This window comes from Balaenoptera ricei, chromosome 13 (assembly GCF_028023285.1).
Source record: "Balaenoptera ricei isolate mBalRic1 chromosome 13, mBalRic1.hap2, whole genome shotgun sequence".
Classification (NCBI taxonomy): domain Eukaryota; kingdom Metazoa; phylum Chordata; class Mammalia; order Artiodactyla; family Balaenopteridae; genus Balaenoptera; species Balaenoptera ricei.
In genome coordinates this window covers 49,874,457-49,894,574 of record NC_082651.1, presented here as the reverse complement: position 1 = coordinate 49,894,574, position 20,118 = coordinate 49,874,457, and the positions used below count along the sequence as shown (strand labels likewise).

General features: G+C 45.7%; 1 protein-coding gene across 7 annotated transcripts in view; it reads left to right on the top strand.

Annotated features, from left to right (window-relative positions):
* The window catches only part of B3GNT2 (UDP-GlcNAc:betaGal beta-1,3-N-acetylglucosaminyltransferase 2), a 178,736-nt gene that overhangs the window by 78,247 nt on the left and 80,371 nt on the right, over positions 1-20,118 (top strand). The window contains exon 1 of one of the 7 annotated variants that reach the window (XR_009506551.1): positions 4,390-4,694. The exons of the other annotated variants lie outside the window; for them this stretch is intronic. The gene's annotated coding sequence lies outside the window, so the exon portion shown is untranslated. Of the gene's footprint in view, positions 1-4,389; positions 4,695-20,118 lie in introns of those variants that run through there. 7 annotated transcript variants of the gene reach the window in all.

The window sequence follows — 20,118 nt, the reverse complement described above, 5'->3', positions numbered from 1 at the left end:
GCTCCAGACACGCAGGCTCAGTAATTGTGGCTCACGGGCCCAGTTGCTCCGCGGCATGTGGGATCTTCCCAGACCAGGGCTCGAACCCGTGTCCCCTGCATTCACAGGCAGATTCTCAACCACTGCGCCACCAGGAAAGCCCAGTGCCTTTGGTTTTTAAGTAAAAATAAAAGATACATTTTTCATTTTCATCAAGAACTTCATTGAACAACGTATTCACCCTTTTGTTCCACTACCTTCTGCCATTTTTTCAGGCGACTTCATAATTCCACCTTCCCAAAACTTTTTATCTTTTTGAGCAAAGACCTGTTCCAGGTGCCTTTTACAGTCTTTCAGTGAATTGAAATGTTTTCCATTAAGAGAATTTTGTAAAGACCGAAATAAATGGAAATCCAAAGGTGCAATGTCTGTTGAATACAGCAAATGAATCAGAACTTCCCAGCCAAGCTGTAACAGTTTATGCCTGGTCATCAAAGAAACATGTGGTCTTGCATTATCCAGATGGAATATTATGCATTTTCTGTTGACTAATTCTGGATGCTTTTTGTCGAGTGCTGCTTTCAGTTGGTCTAATTGGGAGCCGTACTTGTTGGAATTAATTGTTTGGTTTTCCAGAAGGAGCTCATAATAGAGGATTCCCTTCCAATCCCACCATATGCACAACATCACCTTCTTTGGCTGAAGACCGGCCTTTGGTGTGGTTGCTGGTGATTCATTTCACTTGCCCCATGATCTCTTCTGTTCCACATTATTGTACAGTATCCACTTTTCATTGCCCGTCACAATCTGTTTTAAAAACGGAACGTTTTAAAAACGTATAAGTAGAGAATCGTATGCGGAAATACGGTCAAGAAGATTTTTTTCCCTTAAATTATGTGGAACCCAAACATCAAAGTGATTAACATAACCAAGCTGGTGCAAATGATTTTCAACTCTTGATTTGGATATTTTGAGTATGTCGGCTATCTCCTGCGTGGTATAATGTTGATTGTTCTCAATTAATGTCTTTTTAAAAAATAATTAATTAATTAATTAATTAATTTAGGCTGCATTGGGTCTTTGTTGCTGTATGCAGGCTTTCTCTAGTTGTGGCGAGCAGGAGCTACTCTTCATCGTGGTGCACGTGCTCCTCATTGTGGTGGCTTCTCTTGTTGCGGAGCATGGGTTCTAGGCACGCGAGCTTCAATAGTTGCAGCACACAGGCTCAGTAGTTGTGGCACATGGGCCCTAGAGCACAGGCTCAGTAGTTGTGGTGCATGGGCTTAGTTGCTCCACGGCATGTGGGATATTCCTGGACCAGGGATCGAACCCGTGTCCCCTGCGTTGGCAGGCGGATTCTTAACCACTGCACCACCAGGGAAGCCCTCAATTAATGTCTTGATTTGATCGCTATCAACTTCAACTGGTCTACCCGACCGTGGAGCATCGTCCAGTGAGAAATCTCCAGCACGAAACTTTGCAAACCACTTTTGACACGTTCGTCAGTCACAGCACCTTCTCCGTACACTGCACAAATCTTTTTTGCATTTTTTTTTTTTTTTTATGGAATTGCCCAAATGTGTCCTAAGAGGTCTGTGGGTTTTCAGCTGAGACACATTATCTGTTCCAGTCAGAAAGGAAGCTATCAAGCAACCCCATTCTTTTTTTTTTTTTTAATAAATTTATTTATTTATTTATATATTTATGGCTGTGTTGGGTCTTCGTTTCTGTGCGAGGGCTTTCTCTAGTTGCGGCAAGCGGGGGCCACTCTTCATCGCGGTGCGCGGGCCTCTCACTATCGTGGCCTCTCTTGTTGCGGAGCACAGGCTCCAGACGCGCAGGCTCAGTAGTTGTGGCTCACGGGCCCAGTTGCTCCGTGGCATGTGGGATCTTCCCAGACCAGGGCTCGAACCCGTGTCCCCTGCATTGGCAGGCGGATTCTCAACCACTGCACCACCAGGGAAGCCCTCTTTTTTGCATTTGAGTTGCGTTTTTACCTCTTGAAATAATAAAGCATAATATGCCGAAAATGTTGCTTTTTTCTTCCATCTTCAATATTAAAATGGCTACACAAAAAGTCACCAAATTTGATAAGTCTGTTTTTTTAAATGCATGCTACTATGACAGCTGTCACATACAATCTAACAAAGTTGTTTCGAATGAAGTTAAAGACAACTAAGTGGGGGCTTCCCTGGTGGCGCAGTGGCTGAGCGTCAGCTTGCCAATGCAGGGGACGCGGGTTCGAGCCCTGCTCTGGGAAGATCCCACATGCCGCGGAGCAACTAGGTCCGTGAGCCACAACTACTGAGCTCTGCGCGTCTGGAGCCTGTGCTCCGCAACAACAGAGGCTGCGATAGAGAGAGGCCCGCGCACCGTGATGAAGAGTGGCCCCCGCTTGCCACAACTGGAGAAAGCCCTTGCACAGAAACGAAGACCCAACACAGCTATAAATAAATAAATAATAAAAATAAAGGAGTTCCTTTAAAAAAAATAAAAAAGACAACTAAGTGCTACTAGAGCCATCTTACGGAAAAAACCGAACGAACTTTTTGGCCAACCCAATAGAAGACAGTTGTGTGATCTGGCATCACTGTACCACCTTTACTCAAAGTCTAAGCAGATGTAGCCATCGAGAACGCCTCATAGGATCCCAGGGACTCCTAGGTTATCGCTACCTCCAGGGGCTGGTTCATGCTCCTCAGACAGTAGACCCTCTCAGTCTCTTTCTCAGGCCCTCCGACCCCTGGTTTCCTCATCTGTGAAATGAGTGTGCTGTATATGCAAGTAACTTATGTTGAAAGTTCACTGTGTCTAAAATGAAATTATACTTCCTTCCTACACCCAAAATATAGAGTTTCCTTCTCGATGATTTCTGAGCGTTTCTTGAGGCACAGCCTGATGTGAGCTCCAGAAAGTCTCTTCCATCCAGCCTTCTCACCTTGCTACCATGATTATGCCTCTGTAGCTCATGAGACTGGTCCCACGGTGACTCTGCCAGGCCTTGGGGAGAGGACACTGCCCTGCTCCCAGCCCCATCGCCCCTATGACAACAGGCTCCTGAGAGTAATTTCCACCTGCCTTAGAAGAGACGTGTCTGGTACTCACAGGCCTCCATCCAGCAAGGGCCACTTCAACCCCTACCAACAGCAGTCTCCAGACCCACTTACTGCACGGAGAGGAGGAGAAATCCTTTCCTCTCCCAGCCCAAGGCATTCTCCCTTGCCTGCCACAGGATGACTGACAGTAAGAACACCCTTTATGTTAAGGAGAGTCTCCCCATGCCCCCCAACACCCCTCCCACCACATACCCAAAGGTGTGGCCTCATCCCCTTGGCTCAGAGAAGAGAACCATCATCGTCTCCAGTCTGAAGGTTTTGGTCTTAGCCAGGGGCCAGTTCAAGTAGCAATATTCTCTGCCCAGTGCATTGTCACAGCCTTTCCTCTAACCTGGAATGAGGAGAGGGTCAGTCTGCCATCATCTGGTCACCTCATCTCCCATGAACGAATCTTGAACAATTCAATACCTACATCTCCCAGGAACCAACAATTATTTTTAGCCATAGAGCATCCTACACCCAGATGTAAGGAAAGAGAACACCTAAAACATGTGCCTAATTTTTGGGGGGCCAGTTCTGCTCCTATACTCAATTTGTGTTCCCACACAGGACGTATCACTTCTTAGATCAGAAGCACCCTATCTGGGCTTCCTCCAGAACAATGCTGGCTGCTTGCCTCACATCTGATTGACTGCAAGTGCTGTTTGACATGACTAAAACTTGACAACAAAGAATGAACCCTAAAATAAACTCCGGACTTTGGGTAATTATGATAGATCAGAGTAGGTTCATTACTTGTAACAAACGTACCCCTCTGGTGGCAGATGTTGATAATCGGGGAGGCCATGCATGTGTGGAGGCAGGAGGTATATGGCACATCTCTATATCTGCCCCTCAATTTTGCTCTGAACCTAAAACTGCTCTTAAAAATTGTCTTAATTTAAAAAATTTATTTTTGAGCATACTGGTGTCTGGCTCACAGGAGAGAGTTTCAGAGGCTGTGCCCGAGATAAGGCTGACTTCTGGAAGCCTCTCCGCAGACAGGCACGACTCCCCCGGGCTCCCACCCCTCGCTGGATAGTAAGCCTCAGAAGCTCCAGCTCGGCCCTTCCTGCCCGGCTTTGGCAAGCCCTGTGTCTGACGGGACTGCCCCTTTTCTCACCTGCCTGAGGTCTGTGCTGCAGAACATTCCAACTGCTCAAGAAAGGCAGGACCAATGGGTTATTCAAGGCCAATTAAAGTTTCAGCCCAGCTCCCCACCGCCTTACCTGTTACCACCTCTACAATTTTCACCTGACGGGACCGGGGTGGAGGGAGGGAGTTGCTAGAAGGATTATTTCCTGTTCCTGCCTTGGAGAGGTTGCTGCGGCTGTCCTGACCTCTGTGCTGGGCAGAGAAGGAGGCCAAATACACGAGCCCCATCTTAGTGCAATGACCACGTGAGGGCTTCGGGCCTCCCTGGGGTCCTGAATCTGGAATCAAGAGCCGCAGAGAATGAGGAACAGGGGCCCTCTGTGGAGAAAGACTGAGAACTTTTCTTCACAGCCAGAAAAATTGCTATTCCAGAGGAGACTGGAGATTGTCTTTGGGCCTGAACCCCCTCTTCGGTCCTGCCTTTCTTGAGCGGTTGGAATGTTCTGCAGCACAGACCTCAGGCAGGTGAGAAAAGGGGCAGTCCCGTCAGACACAGGGCTCTCCAAAGCCGTCAGGAAGGGCCGAGCTGGAGCTTCTGAGGCTTACTCTCCAGCAAGGGGTGGGAGCCTGGGGGAGTCGTGCCTGTCTGCGGAGAGGCTTCCAGAAGTCAGCCTTATCTCGGGCACAGCCTCTGAAACCCTCTCCTGTGAGCCAGGCACCCGTGTACTCACATTTTAACAAACATCGTGACCTTTACATAATACAGGCCTGGGGGAAAGCCAGGGCAAGTGTTCCCGCTTTGAAATGCCTCATAAATGATATGGCATCTTCTGTACACGGGGATGACATGAGTAGCCCACTGTCACCTGAGTCACTTTTTCCAGATGTGGTGTTGGGGGCTGGAGGGAGGCAGCCAGCTGGTATCACGGAAAAAAACTGGATTCGAGTCTCGGTCGGAGGCTGGCTAACCACACAGACTGCAGCTGCTGGCAGCCCCGCCTCACTGCACGGGGTGTTTCTCAGCTGTGATGTGGGAGATGGAAGTGATCCATGCCTGGTATTTCTCACCTAGAATGCGTGCGCTCATGGGTGTGAAAGCACTTGAAAAAACCACTGGCTATTGATTTGACAGGCAGGCTGCCTAGGGGAATACACCCTGGACTCGGTGTTTAAAGGTTCAGGTTGGATCTGAGCTACTTCTTGGTCATGTAACTTTAGGCAAGGTACTTAATGTCTCAAGGCCTCAGTTTCCTCACCTGTCAAATAGGTATAAACACCCTGGACCTAACTCCCTCAAGAGGTGGATTAAATGAGATGGGAATGCACAGGAAGTGCTGTTATTTGATGCTGTCAAAGGTAAAGGCCTCTTATTTGGGGGCAGGACACATCTTAGCCTCCACAGACCCATCCTCTCTCAAGGGAGGAGAGCATCTGCCGGCTGGTGGCTGTGGTAACCTGGACCAGTGGCTGGCTTCCTGCAGGGGCTTTTCTGCTTGTGCAGTTTCAGTTTCCTCTCTTAATCTCAGTCCAAGGCCGGAAGTGCGGAGGCGCGTGGACTTCTCAAGCAGGGGCCCTCTGCAGAGTATGCTCTCTTCGCTGGTACTGCTTGCCATCACTTCGCCCTGCTCTGTGGAACAGAAAAGAGAACCTGGTCACACATCTCACTGGTTTCTCTGTTTTCTTTTTGTGACTCATTTTTGTGAATATTTCAAGTAAAAACTTTTGGGGAAGATACTTCTTGGCTTAGTTTTCTGCTCCCCCATTTTCTCTGCACCAGACTGACGAGTCTTCCTTCTTTGTCCAGCCCAACATCCCCAGGGAACAGGCTGGGGTGCCTGAGATCACCAGTTGCCTGGGCTGTCTTCAGCCAGGACCTGAGAGGGTTTGGGCATTTCTATAACAGTGGAATTCATTCTGTGTCCTTCGTGAAGAGTGGAGGCCACTTGCCTCACCTGTGCCTCTCCTTGCAGGCAATTGGCACTGGATGAAGTTTCTGTCAGTGACCTGCTCCTCTGTGTCTGGGTCCTGTGTTCAATGCAAAGTTCCTGAAAGTTCCCATGGTCTGCAGAAGTGACAATTCCTATTCCCAGAAAGTCAAGGTCTAGCCTGGGAGGACTTTGTAACTTCCCCAGGTTTGCTATTTTTACCATCTCATGTTTCCTGTATTTATTAGCTGTGAAACGCATACAACAAAAATGACCTGAGAGCTTCTGGTGAACATGTGGAGATTTGAGGAGAGTGGGCCCTCGGAGAGGACCCCTTCCCCGTACCTTGTCCTATGCATCTCTTCCATCTGGCTGTTCCTGAGTTATGTCCTCTTAAAATAAACCTGTAATCTAGTGAGTAAATGGAATTCCCGAGTTCTGTGAATCACTCTAGCAAATTAATCAAACCCAAAGGGGGCTGTCATTGAACCTCTAATCTATGGCCTGTTGGTCAGAAGCACAGGTGACAACCTGGACTTGCATTTGGCCTCTGAATTTGGGGGGTTGTGGCGCGGGTAGTCTTGTGAGACTGAGCCCTTAACCTGTGGGATCTGACGCTATCTTCAGGTAGATAGTGTCAGAACGGAGTTGAATTGTAGGACACCCAGCTGGTGTCAGAAAACTGCTTGTTAGTGTGGAGAAAACCCCCCCATGCCAACACACACACATAGGAATTGGTGACCAGAATCATTTAGTTCCCCAGAAAGGAACAAGCCCAGGATGTGAGTGCATCTCTCTGTCTGACCCCACTGTACCATTCTGCCGCTGCAATAGAGCTGGGGTTGCGCCAGCTCTTTGACTGGTTAGAAAGCTGGTTAGGAATCAGCCACAAGGTCCCCATGACCATCCCAGACCGTCATGCTGCTGGAGGGCCGTAACCCTCTCCTGACTGGCCCCTGACCTAGGCCACCTGTTCCTACCATATTCACTACTAGTCTCCTCACCCCTGAACCTATTTTGAGGGTATATGAGCTTGGCCATTTTAAACCAAGGAGGTAAACTTATTCATCACCTGCTGTGAGTCCTGTGTTGTAGTCTCATGCTCACAAAATCTCTGTAGATTGTAGGTGGAATGCAATCCCCAGTCAATGGAAGCAGGAACTGAGACTGGAGGGGTCGAGATTGTGCCGATTGTCCCACAGCTGGTGCTGGCCAGACTCCAGAACTCATGTGATTCACCTTGAGAGATGCCTTTAGAGAAAGGGACAGAAGCCTTGTGGGTCATACACTTAGGAGCTGGAAGGACTTAGATATGAACTATTTCCTCCTCTGAAAAATGGGAATCATGCTAGTACCTTCCTCATAGGGTCATTGTGAGGCTTCCATGAGTTAATTAAGGTGAAGCATTTTCAACAGTGCCTGGCACATAGGAAGCGCTGAGTAAATGTTATTAGCTATTGTTAATATTACCATTGTTGTCTTGCATACCTCCTTTACTTCACACAGGTGGAAGGGGAAGTTTGGAATTAGAAACATGCCCAAGGCACTGTCAGCTCCAAATAGCCAATTCCGTGCCTGCTTTCCCATATTAAATGGTCGCATGACAAAACCATAAGAAAGACCGTGCGGTATGGGTTACAAATGAGTGGTGTAGACTTTTGAACATCCTATCAATCATCAAAAGCATGTGTTCTCAATATTTTTATTAAATAAACTTTGGTTTTTAGAGCAGTTTTAGATTTACAGAATTATTGTGAACACAGCACAGTTCCCATATAGCCCATACCCAGTTTCCCTTTTTACTAACATCTTACGTTAGTATGATACATTTGTCCCAATTAACGAGCCAATATTGATACATTACTATTAACTACAGTGCATACTTTATTCATAGTTCCTTGATTTTTACCAAATGTCCTTTCTCTGTTCTGGGGTCCCATCTGGACACCATATTACGTTTAGTTGTCGTGTCTCCTTAGGCTTCTCTTGGCTGTGCCAGTTTCTCAGGCTTTGTTTTTGATGACCTTGGCAGTTTTGAGGAATACTGGTCAGGTATTTTGTAGAATGATCCCGCTCCTTAACTGGGATTTGCCTGAGGTTTTTCTTATTGTAAACTGATGTTTTGGGTTCTGGGGAGAAAAAACGCAGAGGTAAAGTGTCACCTCATCACATACATCAAGGGTACATTCTGTCAATGTGACTTATTGCTGTTGATGTTGACCTTGGGTTGACCTCTGGTTGAGGTAGTGCTAGGCAGGTTTTTCCACCGTGAAATTACCCCCACCCCCTTCCATACTGTATTCTTTGGAAGGAAGTCGCTATGCGCAGCCCATACTTTAAAGACTAAGGAGTTATGTTCCTCTCCAGGGTGATGTATCTACATAAACTATTTGGAATTCTCCTGCATGGAGAGATTTGTCAATACTTGTATGTTAAAATAGACATGTAATGTTATAATTAACTAATATTTTAAGGTACAATATATAATTAGAGTGAAATTTATTCTTACATTGAATGTAATCTACCTATCAGAGTCTCCTTCTTGATGATATCTATTATTTGTAGCTAAGGTGTGGTCAGATCTGATGAGAGCATCATGTTTTTCACAATTATGAGAGCTAATTTTTATTGAATGTTTACTCTGTGCCAGGGCTAGTCCCAGTGCATCATTTGCTGTATTAACTCAATCATCACAAGTATTTCCTGAAGTGAGAACTATTATCACGTCCATTTTACAGATAAGGAAACAGAGGCCCGGGCAGTTGGATACCACGCTCATACAGCTAGAAAGAGGCAGAGCTGGGGGGAACCCTGGCAGTTTGGCTCCAGAACCTGTTCTGTGGCCTCCACCTCTGCCTGCCTTGCCTGGTCAGGCCTCAGTGCCAGAAACACACCCTCGTTCAACCTCCTCGAGGGAAACAAAGCTGCCATCATCCTAGGAGGCAAGGCGGTCCTGAGGGTGCAAACCAGTTGTAGGACTGGCCGCCAGCTTCCAGGAGCTGCCCTGAGACTCCAGGCCACTTCTAGGTCTGAGCTAGGCACAAGGCAATCTGAGCTCTTTGAACTTGGCCGTTGAGCAGATGCTCACCAGCCTCAGTTTTATCACTGAGGTCAGTGCTCTCCTCACAGGGCTGCTGGAGCAGGAGAGGAGTTGCATCTGTCAAGCTCTCAGCAGCAAAGCTCTCGGGGCCTCTGCCACAGGGCTTAGCTCTGTGCTAGGAACCCCAGCGCAGCCAAGATACCATGAAACCAAAAGTCATTTAAAAATAACTTGTCTTTCACTTGCATTTCTCCCATACCACCAAGTGAACCCACGGCCTTTAGCAGCACTTCTGATTTCTCCCCGCGGTTGGGAGACCCTCAGTGCTTCTTCCATTTCCCTCCTGGCCTCTCCCCTGTTGATCTCACTGCAGGTGCCCCTGCCCTCTGTCTGGCTCTCAGATCCTTCCTCCCCTGGCTATTTCCTTCCTTCCCCTGATTTTTTATCTTAAGAATGGCTGGCAAAGCAGGTCTCCTTCCCTCGGAGGTTGGGGTCCAGGAGAGATGGAGAAGTGCGGAGCAAGGACACTCTGGGGATGGGAAAGGCTGGGAACTCGCCAGCCATTTCTATCCCCTCACACCAATCCTGGCCATTGTTTGGTAAGCGACAAGGTACCTGTGTTCGTTTCCTAGGGCTGCTCTAACAAAATACCACAAACTGGGTGGCTTAAAACAGCAGAAATGTATTCTCTCACGGTTCTGGAGGCTAGAAGTCAGAAATCAAGGTGTTGGCAGGGCCATGTTCTGTCTGAAGGCTGTAGGGGAGTACCCTTCCTTGCCTCTTCCCAACTTCTTATGATGGCTGGCAACCTTCGGCATTTCTTGGCTTGTAGATGCAGCACTCCAGTGTCAAACTCTGTCTTCACATGGCCTTCTCCCATGTGTATCTGTGCTCAGACTTCCTTCTTCTAAGGACACCAGTCACTGGATTAGGGTCCACCCTGATCCAGTATGACCTCATCTTAATTTGATTACATCTGCAAAGTCCCTATTTCTAAATAGGTTCATATTCTCAGGTTCAGAGGCTAGGACATATCTTTTGGGGATATGTCCAGCCCATAACAGTGCCTTATTCTGAGCTAGCCCATTCCTATCCCCAGACCTGGTTCCCTCAGGCCTGTAAAGTTGTCTCTGACTTTAGTACAGAAGAACCTGTGAATCCCCTGCCAACAGATAGCAGAACCTCCCTCTGGCTTCATGCCTTCAGAGCCTCACTGAAGAGTAATGGACCAAGCAGGTACTTGCCTGACGCTGTGAGGGAAGGACTGGAGGCATAGCCAGTGTGAATACATTTTCCGGAAGTGACAACTTTTCAACAGTTTTTTAAAATGGTAATAGGTTGACATAATGTTTTAAAGGTTATATGTCAATATAATGTTTTCCTAAGACTATGAGTAAAAAATGTTTCTCCTATGAAGAATCAGAGTGAAATACAATATTAATAGTTATGTCATATCAGTGGGAAAAAGAGTAACTATTCAATAACTGAAGCTAGAAAAGCATCCACATAGTTAAAAATGAAACAGGATACCCATCTAACACCACACACATGCAATCAACCCTAAATGGATTACGGACAGTGTCAAAGCATGTCTTCATCAGTTCATCTGAGTAGAAAAGATAAATGACTATCTTTCTTGCACTAGAGAAGGGAGGAATTTCCTTAATAAAGTGCAAAAAAGCACCAGCCAAAAAGAGAAAAGATTGATAAGTTTGATCATGTTAAATATATTGTAAAATTGAATATTCACATTCTCCATGATTCAACATTTGCATCAGGATACACATATGAGAATATTCTTAGCAGCTCCTTATATAATAATAAAAATAAAAACCCCAGAAATATCTAAAATGCCCACTGACAGGTAAATGGATAAATAAACTGATATATTCACACAGTGGGATATTATACAACAATGAAAACAATGAACTACATACAACTGCATGCAACATAGCTCTTACAGTATAATTTATTATATATGCTGAGTGACAAAAGCAAACCCAGAAGACTACGTATAACATAACTTTTCTATAAAGTTTAAAAACAGTGAAAACTAAACACTAAATCAGCCTTACACTAATTAAATATAATTTAACATTAATGAAAAATTAATTAAGCATAGCATTAAACTATTTTGAAAAGGAAGGAAATTCTAAATACAAAATGAAGGCAAAGGGGTGGAGAGAAACATAGGTAAAATAACTTATTAATATACATATATTTTTGGCTGCATTGGGTCTTTGTTGCGGTGCACAGGCTTCTCACTACGATGGCTTCTCTTGTCTCAGAGCACAGGCTCTAGGCGCACAGGCTTTAATAGTTGCAGCACGTGGGCTCACTAGTTGTGGCTCACAGGCTCTAGAGCGCAGGGTCAGTAGTTTGGCGCACGGGCTTAGTTGCTCTGCAGCATGTGGGATCTTCCCAGACCAGGGCTGGAACCCATGTCCCCTGCATTGGCAGGCAGATTCTTAACCACCACGCCACCAGGGAAGTCCCTGTTAATATTTTAGATCTTGGGTTGAGATATATTCACAGATGTTCAAATACATGTAGTTTTGAAATGAATTAATAAAATAAGATAAAAGAAAGCCTTTTCTCACACTAAAAAAAAAAAAGGAAATAGCTATCAATGGTCAGGTGGTCAGGCTCTATGACACCAAGAACAATTAATCAAGGGGAAGCACCTATTAAAATGTGCTCTATCACCCACCAGCTGGTAGTGCCAAATCCATCTCTGGCCCAATCCTCCCCTAGACAGCTCCCATCATGGGAAACCTGGCTATGCTTCCTCCCAGTCTTGGGTAGTGCCATCTGGGAGTCCATACGGCACTGGGAGTCCAGCTGCTGAGGGAGGTGTGTTTCTGTGGCCCGGAGACTGGAGCGTACCTCCTGTTTGAGGGAGGAGCTCCCTCCCTTCCAGAGAGATCAGCTAGGCAGCATCTTCATTGCATCTTCATTGAACACAATGGCAGGGACAGAGGAGATGTCACAGCCATTGTTACTAAGGGGGCCCTCCTTTTCAATTAAAGGATTAGTGATGGGCCAGCAGAGAAGCACTTGCCAGGTACTTAATCATTTCCTCTTGATCTTACATACATGCCCTGCAACACACATGCCCACTAAGCCAGGGTAGAAGGTGACAGGAAGGAAGGAGGCCCCCTGAGTATTGTGATTACAGGGGCACCTGCACCTGCAACCACACACACACACACACCGAGATTCCATAGGAGGGTGGGGAGCGGGGTGGTTAAGAGACAAGAGAACAGAGAGATATTGTTTTCATCTCCAAACTTTGCCCCAAACTATGAGATTTGCAAGTGACTCTGGGGGCCTATTTTCCCCCATCCTATTCCGCTCCCAGGCCTAATTTACTTAACAAAATGAATGATGATGTTTCTTTACAGTTTATAAAATGTTCTGTATAACATCATCATTTTGTCCTCCTAAAAATGTCCTTTGAGGTAGTTGTGATTGTGACCTTTATTTTACGAGTGAGGAAACTGATGCTCATATTGGCTGTGTCTGGTCTAAGGTCATAGACTCAGTGGTAGAGCCGGCAGTAAGACTTCCGACTCCCTGAACCAGTGTTCTTACACCATGCTGTTTATTTTTCACTAAGATCTTGGCAGTTCCCAGAGGGGTGCTAGGAAAGCATGGAACGACCACCTACCCCCTGGGCTGGCATCCGGCCCTTTCCCACCAGGGCAGAATGGGAGCAAAGGAACAGGGGTGGCATCCTGACCCTCCCCCGCTGCGGGGAAGTGGTGGCTCTGAAAGGAAATATGCAGACAGTGGCCTTCCTGCCACCGGAGCCAAGGCGGGGGCCGAGGGAGCCTCGTCCTAGAGCAGCGGACCTCTGTTCATTTGCTGCCTGTACCTTCTGCACAGCACCCCTTGGTGCCTCTAAATATGCTGTTTTCTCTGGTGAGTCCAGAGAAGGAGCTCTCAGGAATTGTTTCACTGTCATTTAAAACAACTGTTTAAAAGAAATGGTGCAAAATTTGGTGTTCTGGTTGTTTTTATCAAATAGGCTCATTGTAAAAATAATTTGGGAAATTATAGTCAAATTAAAAGGAGGACAAAAGAGTCACACCATCCAGAGATGATCACTTGTCCACCACCAGCTTACCCCCTGGCAGGGAATCTGTAGCCAAACAGCATTCTTACCTCCCTTCGAGGCCCCAAATAAATTCTAACAGAAAAAGTTATGTCTCTACTTTAGGATGTAGAAAGCTGTAAGAGAATAAAGAACATAGCTCCCACCCAAACAATGAGAAAAAAGTCTGTAAGTCATAACTTTTCCTGAATCCATCAGAGAACGAAGGTCACAAGGCAACCAAAATGAACTAAATTCCAAAGAGTGACAAACCCCTCTGAGAAGTAAACTGGACATAGCTGAGGATAGAAAACAGTGAACTTGAATATAGGTCAGTATAAATTATCCAAAATGAAACACAGAATAAAGAGTGAATAAAGAGTTGTAGGACAATGTCAAATGGTCTAATATGCAAATGACTGGAATCCAGAGGAAAAGAGATTGTGGTACCAGACTGTATGCGTGAAGCTAAATAGGAGGCTGAATCCTCCTTACCTGTGAGGCTGGGCTTTGTAGTAGAAAAGAAAAGGGAGGGGGGCATCTCTGGTGGCGTGGTGGTTAAGAATCCGCCTGCCAATGCAGGGGACGCAGGTTCAAGCCCTGGTCCAGGAAGATCCCACATGCCGCGGAGCAACTAAGCCTGTGTGCCACAGCTACTGAAGCCCGCCAGCCTAGAGCCAGTGCTCCGCAACGGGAGAAGCCACCGCAATGAGAAGCCTGCGTACCACGATGAAGAGTAGCCCCCGCTCGCCGCATCTAGAGAAAGCCCATGCACAGCAATGAAGACCCAACACAGCCAAAAATAAATAAATAAAATAAATATATAAAAAGAAAAGGGGGAGAAAATCTACCTCCTAGCGTCTGAACCTGTTACCTGGACAGGGGACTACCACTTGCTCGTGGTTATATTACTAGTTTATGGGTGGAGACTGCGGGTCTGCTACACCTAAGGAATCCTAGCCAACTGGACTTGAGCCCTAAAGGTGACTAGAGCCATGTAAGCAAATGAAAATAATGCATGCAGGGAGACCCAGCAACCAGGCAAATGAAAACTAGGAGAGGACTCAGAATAAGTGACTCTGAGCAAAGCGTAACTGCTGTAGGAAACATGGAAAGATTTGAAGAAAAAATTAACCTTCACCATATTTGTAGGCTTTTGCTGGGTGATGCTGTGATAATAACCAACTCCAGAAGCTCCATGGCATACAAAAACAAAGGTTTACTTCTCAGTCGTAATACCTCTCCTCCATGAGTTGGCTTTGGCTAGGCCCCATGCCTTTTTCATTTTGGACTCAAGGTAAAGGAACAGCCCCTATCTAGAATGTTCCAGCTTGTGGAGGAGGGAAAGAGAGATGACAGAACTATATGAAGTCTCTTAAAACTTCTTTTCAGAAGTTAAAGCAAGTCGTCTTCCAAATGCGCTGTCAACGGGGTAGAAAATAACAAGCATCTCACAGAGGAAGCAGAATATTTGGGAACAGTGATAAGATCTACCTCAGAGCATTTAAGACTTAAGAGCATTAATATTTTTTTTTCTGGAACTAAAACTGTGATTCTCTAATTAAAAAATCAGTGGATTAATTCAAAGAGTGCATGGGCAAAGTGGAAAAAGAGTGCGTTGGCTACTGTTGTTCTTCAACCCATTGTACAGCTGAAGACACAGAGGCCCAGAAAGGTTAAGGAGCTATCCCAAGGTCACTCAGCTGTGGCAGGGCTGGTATTCAGTCCCAGGTATTCAGTACTGTTCTTAATCACATTTTCTGCTTCTTAATACCCATGCTATTCTGCCATGATAAACAAGTAGGGGGACAGAGCCAGGACACCTAATGTGAGAAACAGAAATTCAAGAAGGAGGAAAGTAATTGTTGGAGGAGGTGTAGGAATTAAATAAGTGATGCAAGAAAACACCTCTGAGTTTAAGGCAGACTTGCAATTTAATAGGGCTCAGTGGATTCCAGGCTGGGATTGAGGAAAAAGGCACACATCTTGTAATATCCTGTGAAATTCCTCAACCCCCCGGATAAAAAGAAATTTCTATAAGCTTCTAGACAGAAAGAACAAATAACTAATAAAGGAGAATCAGACTGTCATCAGGCTTTTCATCTGCAACACTGGATGTCAGAAGGCTATGAATAACATCTAATGAAAGAAGAGGACCTTGACCTAAGAATTTTATAACCTCACCTGAGGATCTCACCTATCAGGGTGGATATGATGGGCTGCAGAGAGTATATCATCCACACACGTCATTTGAGGGATTTATTCAAACGAAGAGCCCCTTTCCAAGCAACAAATGAATTAAACAAAAATCTCAGGATAGGGGAAGATGAAGAAGAGAGGAAATAGTAATGGTGAGAAATAAGCCTACTATGCCTTTGTATACCTAAATCTAAATGATTAATGATAGAGCTACCGGGAATTTATCTTCTAAGTTTAGATTTACAATTTTGGTGGGAGATTTAAAAACACTCCTTAATACTAAGATCTAGCAGGCCAAAAAAAAAAAAAAAAAAAAGTAAAATCCTAGAGGAATGGGTGATTTTATTAACAAACTCAATTACAGTAATGTAACTAGGCAACCTATGAATAGAGAGAGCGAGTGAGAATAAGACCAGCTCTTGGTGGGTAGAATGGGAGCCACCCTTTCAGGGACACCGAAGGCCCCTCTGAAAACATTCTTCTTCTGTCTGCTCACTGACCTTTAAATCAAGATGAGAAATGAGTGCTTTGCTTTGAGGCTTTGTTCTCTGCTCAAAGTTCTCCTAGGTCTTGAAAAAATCTTTATTTTAAACTATGGCGATCATTTCCCCTGAGTACAAGTTTGCTTGTTAAATTCCATCCTGAGAAGAGCTTTAATAGGGAAAGCACAGGGCAGAGCATGAATTCAAAGGAAGGGAGCAGGAGGGAGTAAGAGAGGTGGAGGAAGGACTTGGGGGGTATTCAGGGGGGTAGTTCTGCTCCTCAGGCCTGCTTGTCGGCCTCACCCCCAGCTTCTCTTCCCCTCCTTTCCGCCCATCCTCTCCCATCCTGTCTCCACACCTACATTTAAATTGTGGTATCATGGGTGATGGGACAAAGCATTCCGGTTTTCTTTCAGCCTAACTCCTGAGACAAGCAGCTGCCTCTGATGACATTTCTCAAGCTCAGAGCGCAGTGAAATGCGACTTTTAGCCCTGAAAAACAATCTGAATTTTAACTGGGGAGCTCCTGGGTGAGCAGTGTCCTTGACATTTGAAAGCGTGAACCTTATCTGGAGCAGCTCTTGGAAGCTGAGAGAACTTGTTGAACTTGAGCCATTTAGAACCCATTGTAGGGTTATTTCTCATTTCTATTCTTCAATTACACAGCAGCAGAAGGTTCACTTAGAATATAAAAGCTTTTTAAATTAATCCAGAGAGCCTACTTTATTTTATTTTATTTTTAAAAATTTATTTATTTATTTATTTATTTTTGGCTGCATCGGGTTTTCATTGCTGTGCACGGGCTTTCTCTAGTTGCGGCGAGCAGGGGCTACTCTTCATTGTGGTGCCGGCTTCTCACTGCGGTGGCTTCTCTTGTTGCGGAGCACAGACTCTAGGCGCACGGGCTTCAGTAGTTGTGGCACGTGGGCTCGGTAGTTGTGGCTCACGGGCTCTAGAGCGCAGGCTCAGTAGTTGTGGCTCACAGGCTTAGTTGCTCCGCGGCATGTGGGATCTTCCCGGACCAGGGATCAAACCTGTGTCCCCTGCATTGGCAGGCGGATTCTTAAACACTGCGCCAACAGGGGAGCCCCAACTTTAAGTTTAAATGGCCATGTTCTACACAGAATATAGTAAAATAAATATTGCATTTTTTTCTTATGTTAGTTTCCTCTTGTTATTATTGATATGCAGGGAACATAAGCCTGGGACTCAGAGTTCCCTCAGGTGTCTGACTCTCCATCTCCGAATATATCTTGTCCCGTGGCTCCTCTGCTCTGCCGTGACAGCAAACAGCCTCAGTCTTTACCCAGCTTACCTGTTTCTAGCTTCTTCCCCTGCCACATGTGTTATGTATTACAAGAATGACCTCACTGTGGGCGTCAGTGGTTTTCAGTCATAAAAATTGCTCCATTTGGTTGTGTTTACGCAGACATACCATTTTTATTACAAATAGCTACTATAAAGTGCAAAAGCATTATGTTAGGCACTTTAGGCACGTTTTCTCTATTCTCACCCAATAAGTTTGGGATTAGTATTCCCATTTCTCAGATGACATTCTGGTTATCTATAACAATCATCCCCAAATCTGATGGATTAAAACTATTTATAATCATATGCTTACACTTGTGTTGGTCGGCTGGGTTCAGCTGGGTGGTTCTCTCTTGGACTCTCACACGTGGTTGCGACTGTACCCGAAGTTCAGCCTCTGTACATTGGTACTAAATTGAATCTTGGAGACAGAGTTTTGGGTGAAGGAGAAAAGAACAGCTTTACTGCTTTGCCAGGCGAAGGGGGTCACAGAGGACCTAATGCCCTCAAGACTGTGTGTCCCGACCTGGAGTCAATGAGGCTGGACGTCTAATGTGGCGTCTTCACTCACCTGTCTGATGCCTCAGCTGGGATGACGGGAGCAGAGCGGGAGGCTGGCTGAGCATCTCTGTCTCCACACAGTCTCTCCTTGTTGGGCTTTCTCCCAGCATCTTAGTGTCCAGGTAGTCGGACTTACATGACCACTGGCTTCCCCAGAGCTAGTGTTCCAAGAGACCAAGGCTTCTTATGACCCAGCATCACTTCTGCTGCATCCCATTGCTCATTATCTGCAGCCCAGTTCAATGTGGGAGGGAACTGAGGCAGGAGGTAGATGGGCTCCAAGTTAGGCATTTACAACTGGCCTCCTGTTTACATTTCATGGAGCGGGAAAAAGTGGGCTTCAGGCTGGACACTTACAACTAGCCTCCTGTTTACATTTCCTGAGACAGGAGATAGATGGGCTTCAGGTTAGACATTTAAAAATCAGCCTCCTGTTTGCTCTCCGAAATGGAAGTAACAACAGAAACAGGGCAGATAGCCAGGCTTTGTCTCCTGTGGGCACCTTAAGATAACAGTCATGGCAGGAACAGAGAGGGGCTAACCCTTGTTTGAGTAAAGGATCAACAGGTCACATATTTCCCATCCTTGGGGCAAGGGAGACATTGCACATGCGCAGAAAGGCTCCTTGGGGGTCAAAAAGGAGGGGGCACTACCCCATAATATGTGATGCTAAGGCCATCCCATAGGCCTCTGGGCTGAAATCCATCTTGGAAAAAAGTTACCCACACAAGTTGGGGCGGGTCCTAGGGCAGGGCAGGTGTGGAAAAAGAAACCAGATAATTGGCCAGAGGTAAACAAAGACCCGGAAGACCTGCCCTAGATGAATGATTTAACCGCCTCTCTACTGCGCTCCTCCTCCCTGGGGGGATGCCCACACCCTTTCTGTCCAGGTGTGCATCTCTGCCTTGCTTCTGTCTTAACTATACAAACTGTTGCTCTGGGTGCTCTCCCACTTGTTGTTGTGCTAGGTCTCTAATAATAAACTTTGTACCTCTTTTTACAGTTTTTGCCTCCATGAGAAATGCATTTTTCACTGGGGGCAAGAGCCAGGGGCTATGGTGGCCAGGATTCCTGGTTTTCATCCAGGCTACCCAGGTTCAATTCCTGGGCAGGGAGCTAAGATCTCGCTTCACGCCACCACTCACTGCTGCCTCTCCAAGATGAGAACCACAGAAGAATGTGATATTGTGAGGAGGCAGGGTTCACTGTGAGGTGGAGGACGTCTTTGTAGACTAGGAAATCAAGGCTTTGATGGGTTATGTAATGTGTCCAAGATTATACTGCCAGTAAGTGACAGAATTGAGGTCTGAATGGAAGGGGTCCATCTGACCCCAAAACTTATTTTTCTGTATCATTCTATTTCTTTTTCTTTTTAATTCCCCTCCCCACCTTCTCATTCTATTTCTCATGATTGGTTATTTTGGTTCTTTAGTATAGCATCTCAAATACTATCCCTAGATTGACCTGTTTTAATTTTTGCCAGGCTGCTGACAGCATCAACAGTGTCTTGGCTGAGTTTACAGGGAAGAAACCAGGTAAAATGAGTAGCACAGCTACCCCAAACTCCTTTTTGGGCTGTATTTGTAGGACGAAATCACCCAAGTGTCCTTTAAATCAAAGGATGTTTCTTTAGTGACTGGTCAGTACTGCTGCCCTCCCCAAAGGAGTCTAAAATGTCTCCCTTTTAGCTGTACTCTGGGAACCATGGCAAACAGCCCCTTGATCCTTAGGACGTTGGTGAGCAGTCATCCATTTAGACAGAATGTACGTTGTCCCAATGTGAGGACTTTGGCGATGTCAGGAAAAGCTGCAGTGAGAGTACAATTAGAGGTAATAAGCATCCCTTATATTTGTACATGTCCTATAGCTTTTAAAGCACAGTTATGTATTTTATCAGTCAGGATAGACTGGGTTATACTTCAAAAAAAAGAAAAAAAAAATCCCCGTACATTAAAACAACAAAGGTTCATTTCTCACTCACAGCACATGTTTACTACAGATGCATTAGGTACTTTGTTCCCTCACCTTTTGCCTCCTCACTCTTAGGACCCAGGGCAATGGGGCAGCCATTAGCCAGAACATTGCTAGTGGTCACGGTAATGTCACAGGAGGTCTCACTCAGAAGTTAAACCTTTGGCCCCCACATGACATGTATCCCTTCTGCTCAAAATTCATTAGCCAAAGGAAATCATTCCTGGAACTGGCCACAAGGGCACCAAGAAATATAATCCTAAAATGTGCCCAGAAGGGAAAAAAACTGAAATAACTATTTGGAAAAAGCACTAATGATTACTACAGATAAATATGACCTTAAAGGTTTTCTTAGCAATTCAGTGAT